General features: G+C 36.7%; 1 pseudogene; it reads right to left on the bottom strand.

Annotated features, from left to right (window-relative positions):
• Nucleotides 1–6,750: 6,750 nt before the first annotated feature.
• On the bottom strand, nucleotides 6,751–8,123 carry LOC147269199 (uncharacterized; annotated as a pseudogene).
• Between the last annotated feature and the right edge of the window lie 439 nt (nucleotides 8,124–8,562).

Raw genomic sequence — 8,562 nt, 5'->3', positions numbered from 1 at the left:
CTGCTCATCCCCCTTTCCTCTAAGAACCTATAGATTATATCACAGGACTGCCAGCTGTCTCCTATAATTCTCATGAAAAGCACCATAGTATTCACACAAGTCTGTCTATTCATGAACCTCTTGTACTCAGACACACCGCCTCCATTGTCTATTGGTAATCGGCATGATAGAAAATCTAATGATGTATAGCAATTGACTTAAAAAAAAAAAAAACCTTTTTAGTGGTACATGAGCAAAAAGCATCTCCCTGGTAACATTAAATACCATTAAACCACCTCCAGGTGTTCTCAAACCTGGACTTGGCTAAGTACTCGGCCTGCACGAGTTCCGGCTACAGAAAGAAAGTGCTTGACATTTTGACGTTTTCAAAGATAATGTTGGCAGGAGGAAAAGTGAGTGAGAAGACCTGCAGCTACAAATTACCTTAGGAAAAAAGGGCAAACCAGAAGGAACACCCCATGGTATGTGAGATAGGAACAGAGCTGCATTCAATAATGTTCTATGACTTTATAACATTTTAAGACAACAGGTCCTGACATTTTGACTTGTTGAAATTAACAGAGTGCAGGTGTCAACACTCACAATAAGAGTGGTTCAATAATTGGCCCAATAATCAATATCAGTAGATTAAAATGCATACTGTGATAATAAACCTCCTGATCTGTGCACCTAAACTGAATACAGCCATTATTAATATTTAATTTCACTTGTGCTTTTCCTGCTTTGTCAAAATGTCAGCCATGCAAAGGTTTAATTATCAAATGCAAGTGGTGTAGAATTGTGATAAGCATCTATGAGTGCTGTTAAGCCTCACTGGAAAGTCAACAGCCCAGTTTAGCGAGCTAACCTTTTCCTCAAGATTAATTTGTTTTATTAGAAGCGTTAATTACTTCTATCTGCACTCGTCCAGGCACTAATTTGTTTACTTTTGGTTCAAAATAAGACAAACGTGTTAGATGTCATCATGTGCATCCATCATCCACTCCTAGAATCAAATGATTTACATTTGAGTTGAATTAGAAATAATATCAGGCTGCTGACACATTGTAAAGTTACTTAGGAACTGAACTCTAACAGAAGAGTGCTGTTCTTCAAAAGATTGGTCCAAATTTAAGAGCCGAACTGAGCTGAGATCCGTGAGACAGCAAAGGTTTCACATCATTTCATATTCATCTAAGCACCCTGTGACCTGTCGGTGCACTGGCATCTGCTCCTCCGCTCATTTATTCGGGGGGTGTCTTTAAATTATTCACCTGTCTTTACAATGACAATATATGTTAACACACTGGACAAACAAAACAAATATGCATATAAAATCACAACAATTTCTATTTAAATAGAATTGCTACTTTCTGAAGACAGGACAAACCAATTAGCTCATCTTAAATGGAGTGAGGAAACTGTGAAACATTCTTTAAACCAAAAGCTATGCCGTTTACTGGGTCCCCGGTATTTAATTTGATTTCCATAAGGTAAAAATAAACAAAATATATACAAATACAATGCGCAAACTATGAAAAAACCCTAGTTATGTAAGTGTAAGAGGATTTTGTAGCCATGCTATCAAAACCTCTCTGAGCAATATTGTGTAAAACTAATTATTCAATGATTTAACGAGCCTCGAAAGTCTCAGGAATAAAGTTGAATGCTATACCATGAATAATTCACACATTAGGTACTGATGAACACGGCAAAGCATCAACAACATTAAATTGTGTCAAACCTGACAGGCTGTTTGCCTGACCTTTTCACCTTGAGCTGATCTCCAATCTGTGGGATACTCATTCCTGATCAATAAGCAATCAGGAAACTTGCTCTGGTCATTGAAAGTGTTTACGAAGCAAGCGATCACGTTTGCAAATCACAGTTTTACTCCCTGTCATGTAACATTACCTTTGTCCATATCAAACTATCAGGCTGCTGACATAATTTCCCTTTGCTTATTCAGTATTTGACCTCATGCTGCATTATGCATTTTCATTGGCTCAGCGAGGAACATCGCACCTACCAGACTGAGGTGTTATTTCGACCCACAGCAGCTTCACAACATCCGAACATGAACAAATTTCCAGCAGCAGAATTGAGATGGCACAGCTCTGTTATCAATCTGATGGTGATGAACCTTTTGCTGGATCTTTTAATATTTGCATTCAGAATTCAGCAGGTGACATTTGGCTCTAATCTTGCCGTTGGAGTTCAGGATTCGTGGTTTGTTAAATCAAAGAGTGCCTGAGCTGACATCAGGCTCAAAATGACATGTTCCTGCAAAGGAAATGTAATAACGGGCCTCACTGATACTTCTATTGGCTTTTTTTGTGACAAAGTGTGATGAGATCAAACCTCCTCTTTCCATATCAAAGTGTTACCTGTTTTTAAGTTGATTGCTGCATGAATTACATTCTCTGTGAATGATGTTTTCAGAAGTTCTTTGGGGGATGCTTGGAAAAGGTTTTTGCTTTCAGTTAAATCGGAACTATGTAGCTATTCAGGTGGATCCGGACGTGTCTAACCAGTTGATGTGTGTGGAGTTCACATCAGAGGTGAGGCCTCACATCACGTGATTTCACTCACGTTGAGTCGCAGGTTTGAAGACCTGAGACCAAAGCTGGATTGACACAAAAGACCCATCTCAATTTTTACGATTGAGCTTTATGAGACTTGTGTCAGATGCCTCAAAAGGACCCCACTTCTTTTAATTGCGCATTATTTTTCAGATATGGAGAAAAGTTGTTTTTAAAAAATAATCAGGTGATTGACATCTGACAACCTGACAACCTGCTAGGTCCAGTCAGACCCGATGGATTTTAAACCTACAGAGCCATAATTCATGGTGTTAAGTACTGTTGGAGTGTCCATTCACTTTCCTCGGCCAAGATTTGTTTGCATTTTTATAAGAAAGACAGATGTTTTGCATATAAATTATATTTCAAAAAATGACACTGTGGTCCATGCAATCCATTAAGAAATTTTCTGATTTGATGGCCAGGAGGCCAACATCATGTCTGTACCTGCCAACATTGTTTATCACAGCTGAAAAATAAATGTGCCGATTCCAAAATGCTCTGATTAGGCACAAAAGTTAGAATTTAAAAAAAAAAGAAAAAAATGTTAGAGTAAGATTGAAAAGTATGGTGTTCTCTGCCAAAATCTGATGAATGTTTTACCCAATATCTTAAATATGAGGCTTTGATAATAAGTTTAATTGGTACATTATGAAGTATAAAATAATATATGATGAATAAAGTTTAATTACATTTTTCTTACCAAGTTTTTGGTCTAAACTTTTACTAAATGTCAAGCACCATAGAAAAGACTGAGCAAACGTACTCCAGAATCCAACCATTTCAATATTTACCGGACAAAGCACAGGCGGCTCCTTGTTGACTCTTCCAGTTGATTCGTCTTCAGAAGTTGAAACTCCAAACCAGGAGAGAGAAATACTTCTGTTTGTCCTTAAAGCGAGTGCATGAGGCCATTTACCACTACTTCCCACATGTCGTAGTATTTTCGTGTAACAAAAAAGAATAAGAGGGTAGCAATCTGGGAACCAAGGATCATTTTTAACTCAAGGATACTCACTCTTTGTTATCAGGTACAGCAATTACTGAGCAACAAAGCTGGAGTTTGAAGTTCCAGCTATGAAAAAACATACCCTTGACCATCCTCTAGAGCTGCCTCAGCATTCAATTTAGCCTCATTCATTGTAGAAACCTCGCCATAAACAAGCGTCTTCACTTCCTGTGCTCTCAAATACCAATAGATACAGTATAATAATTCAAAGACATCCACTCTCTGAAGTAGGCACTTCATTGGTCTGATGGGGTTATTCATTCTAGCCCAATTTTGCTCAGTTCTTCTTTTTTTTGCTCTTTATCTCTCATTTATGATGAGGAAACGGTATTATGGAAGAAAAACACACTTTAAACATTCACAGTGTTTACATATGTTTTTTTTTCAGTTTGTGAATGTCATATAAACTTATTTCTACATGGATAATATCAAGAACAACAAATAAAAGTGTCTGGATATCAGCAAAAAAAAAAAAAAAAAGTAGAAAAAAAAATTGTACACACCTATTGTGAAGTCCCAAGTATAGTATTCTACTCATCCATAGTTCTCTGCAACACACAGCAGCTGTGGCTACATGTCTGCAGTACATTAACAACAGTGCTATTTTCACTGGACCTTGGTTTGTTTCCCTCCTGGTTTATTAATGTATTGATTGTGAATATACTTCTGGTATTGTGTACTTTTACCACCATGATATATTTTTCATTTTTGATCAATTTATGAAGCACCTCACATTTCACTGACCGAATGTTTTCTCGAGGCACCATTTTTGCGTTGAAATACGAATACTCCTGTTTCCACATGTACCCATGGGTGTGTGTTGGTATGTGCTGTACTGGTACACGGTGGAAAAAAGAAATGTATCATCACCTGAATCAGCTCTGACCAGCATGATAGAAAAAGAAGAATTGATTATTAAATGATTACGTCACAAAATAAAAAGCGAGAGGCAGATCAAGTGTACATAAATAAACAGGTAAACGCGTGAAAAAATGAATACCAGTGTAGAGAGGAGCGTACTAGAGGGTTCACAAAGAACATGGTGGGCGTCTGTTTCACGTAGTTTACATTGTCTACTGCACTGAAAACTACAAGTGTGGAAAAGGATGTATGCATGGATCGCTCTATAAACATTTGAAGTATTCTTTTCTGACATTTATACTTGACAGATTGCATCCATCCATTCTCTTCTGCTCCGTCGCGGGGGGCTGGAGCCTATCACAGTGGCTTTCGGGTGAGAGACGGGGTTAGTTAGTTAGTAATCTTTATTTAGAGCTTAAAAACAGATAATGATATCAGTAAAGGTGTTATAAAAAAGAGGAAAAGAATATAAAGAAGAGAAAAAGAAACAGGACAGTAACTTAACGAAACAACAACAATCAGGACAGCTCAAAAAGGCGTAGGAAGAAGTTAAGAAACTTTTTCAATCCTACCCCCTATCTCTTTTTTCTCTATTTATAATACAGTATCATACCATAATTACTATGAAACAGATATTATTGGATATTATATTATATATATAGGCTGCACGGTGGTGCAGTGGTCAGCACTGTGGCCTCACAGCAAGAAGGTTCCAGGTTTGAGCCCCGGCTCCAGCACGGGATCTTTCTGTGTGGAGTCTCCATGTTCTCCCCGTGCCTGCGTGGGTTCTCTCTGGTACTCCAGCTTCCTCCCACCATCCAAAGACATGCAATTGGGGACTAGGCGGATTGGATTCTCTAAAAAAAAAAAAAAAAAAAAAAACCTGCCTCTCGCCCGTAGATGCTGGGATAGGCTCCAGCCCCCCTGCGACCCTTACTAGTAAGGAATAAGCGGAAGATGACGATGGATGGATGGATATTATATATACTTTCTGATTTCAACGTTAATGTATCATAAATCAACTGTATTCAATGCTATTGTATCACACACATATTGCCATATCTAATCTTATATCCATATGCAACAGTCAACACACTACCATGTTACTATATCTCACACATCTCATCATACCCAAAGCCATATCAATATACCACATTCATATAATACTAGATTTGTTTGTTTGTGTACTAATATACAATAATCAGAATAATCAATAATATACTATAATCAACACCATGTTCATATAATAACGCAGATAGGACTGTTTTACAGCACCCATGCTACCCCTCTTCCCTATATTTGGCCCAGATTGATAACTTGTATTTGGACATTGTTTCATCTCCGTGCTCAGTTCTGTTCCATAGCTTCACTCCGTAGTTATGCAATGTTTTTTGACTGTGGTCCGGCAATTTTGACCCTAAAGTTTGATGGCTCTCTCAAATCATAACCTCCTTCTCTATCGTGAAACCTTCTCTGTAGTTGTCTCGGCAATGAATTGTTTCTGGCTTTGTACCTGAATTGTGCTGTCATTAACTCTATGGTGCCGTGCAATTTGATTATCTTTGACTTGATGAATAACGGATTGGTGTGTTCAATATAACTGACTTTATTAATAATTCTAATGGCTCTTTTTTGAAGGATGAACAATGGCTCTAATGAACATTTGAATGTGTTGGCCCAGACCTCTATGCAGTAGTTTAAGTTCGGTGAAACCAGTGAACAGAACAGAGTGCGGAGTGATTTGCTGTTTAAATAGTGTCGTGCTTTAGCTAGGATTGAAATGCTTCTAGAGACTTCTGTACCGATGTATTTTATGTAAGTTTTCCAGCAGATTTTGTCGTTTATTATCACACCAAGAAATTTGATTCTGTGTACTCTTTCGATACTACCCCCCCCATCTGTATTTCTGCTTTGTTGTCGATCTTCCTGTTCCTAAATATAATGAATTTTGTCTTACTCAAGTTTAATGACAACTTATTTGTATTGAACCAAGTTTTTATGTTGATGAATTCAGATGTGATAATGTCCAAAAGCTGCTGCAAGTTCTCACCTGAAACAGGGAAGTGTCATCGGCAAGCAGAATGAACTTGAGTAATTTAGAAGTTTTTACATAAGCCATTGATGTAAATGATAAATAGTTTTGGTCCCAACACTGACCCCTGTGGCACACCGCAAATATTGTCCAACCAGCTTGACTGTGCTTGTTTCATTTTTACAAATTGCTTCCTGTCTTTCAAATAACTTATTACCCAATGTAGTGCTGTCCCCCTCACCCCATATTGTTCTAGTCTATGTATTAATATTTCATAGTTAATTGTGTCAAATGCTATTTTTAAAAACGATAAACACCCCCACTGCATATTTCTTTTTATCCAAAGAGTTCGTTATTTCTTCCATTAATTCAATTAGTGCATGTGATGTTGATCGATTGCTCCGGAATCCATATTGATTGTCTGTAAGTAAGCCATGTTTTCCTGTAAAGTTGTCCAGCCTGCTGATAAAAACTTTTTCTAAGATTTTTGAGAATTGTGGTAGAATAGAGATGGGCCTGTAATCAGTGAGGAGGTGTTTGTCTCCAGTTTTGAACAGAGGAATGACCTGAGCTATTTTCATATTTTTGGGAAATTGACCAGTTTGCAGTGACAAGTTGAAGATGTGTGTTAATGGTTTGGAGATTCCATGAATGACTATTTTTACTGTTTTCATGTCAGTGTCATTGAAATTAGTGGATGTCTTGCTTTTGCAGGAGTGGACTATGTCTATAATTTCTTTTTCTATTATGGGCTTCAGAAACTTTGTATTTCTATCTATTAATTTATCATTATCTTTTCTTGATTCTTTGAATTCCTCTTCAAGTTTTGGTCCAATATTTACAAAAAGTTATTAAATTTATTAGCTACTTCATTCCTATCATTTATAGTTTTGTCATTATCTATAAAATACTGTGGGTAATTAACATGTCTAAATTTATTTCTAATTACGCTATTTAGAATATTCCATACACCTTTTATATTGTGTTTATTATTTTCTAGTAAGTTATTATAATAGTCTCTCTTACAAATCCTCACAATGTTTGTTAGCTTATTCTTGCACTTCTTATATTTATCTTCTAATTCCTTAGTTCTATGCTTTATGAATTCCCTATTTAGTGTGTTTTTCTTTTTACAGGCATTCCGCAGTCCCTTTGACATCCACTGATTCTTGTTGTACTTGTGTGTATTACAGTATTGTTTAATTGGGCAATTTTTATCATACAGTGACTTAAAAATACTTAGGGATTTATCATATGCTTTGTTAGTATCAATTTCATTATATATCAGATCCCAATTTTGTTGCAAAAGCTCATTTTTTAGTGCATTCATGGAGTCTTCCGTCTTAACCTTTCTGTACAGTGGCCTATTGTCTTTATGCTTTTTATTGTTGTCATTACAAACGGTAAAGACTGGGAGATGGTCACTAAAGTCGTTCACCAATAGTCCACTTACTGTATTGTTTTCCATTTCATTTGTGAATATATTATCAATCAGAGTTGCAGATTGTACTGTGATTCGGCTAGGTCTAGTGATCTTTGGGTATAGGCCAATACTGAATAGAGTATTGATGAATTCTTCAGTCTTCTTCAAAAGATCTATGTTTATGTCTCCCCCAATGAATATGATTTTCTGGTTCGTGATGGTAAAGTGCACCTCCATCCAATTTCCAAGCACATCTATGTCCGATCCCGGTGTTCTGTATATACGGCTTACTATGATATTTCTTTTTGCTCTACTTATCTCTGTAGTTAAACATTCAAACGTAGGATCCACAGCAGTTGACATATTTTCGATCACTGAAATTATAAGTTGTGTCCACATATATCGCTACACCACCACCTTTTTTATTCCTCCTATTCATGTATAGCAGCTCATATCCTTCCATCTCAAATTCCATGCGTCTCTCATTGTTGAACCATATTTCAGAAATTAAAATAATATTGAAGGGCTGTGTACATTGATTTAAATAGTCCTTAATGTTTTGAAAGTTAGCATACATGCTTCTGCTATTGAAGTGAATTATTGATATTATGTTTTCAGCCGTAAAAGTGCTATTGTATTGTTCATCATTATAGTTGTTGCAGTCACTGTAGCCAGC

The sequence above is a fragment of the Aulostomus chinensis genome, chromosome 2, assembly GCF_037954235.1.
Source record: "Aulostomus chinensis isolate RoL2024-O1b breed Wild chromosome 2, RoL_Achi_v1.0, whole genome shotgun sequence".
Lineage (NCBI taxonomy): Eukaryota > Metazoa > Chordata > Actinopteri > Syngnathiformes > Aulostomidae > Aulostomus > Aulostomus chinensis.
The sequence above is the reverse complement of the archived record's forward strand: the minus strand, read 5'-3'. Positions and strand labels throughout refer to the sequence as shown.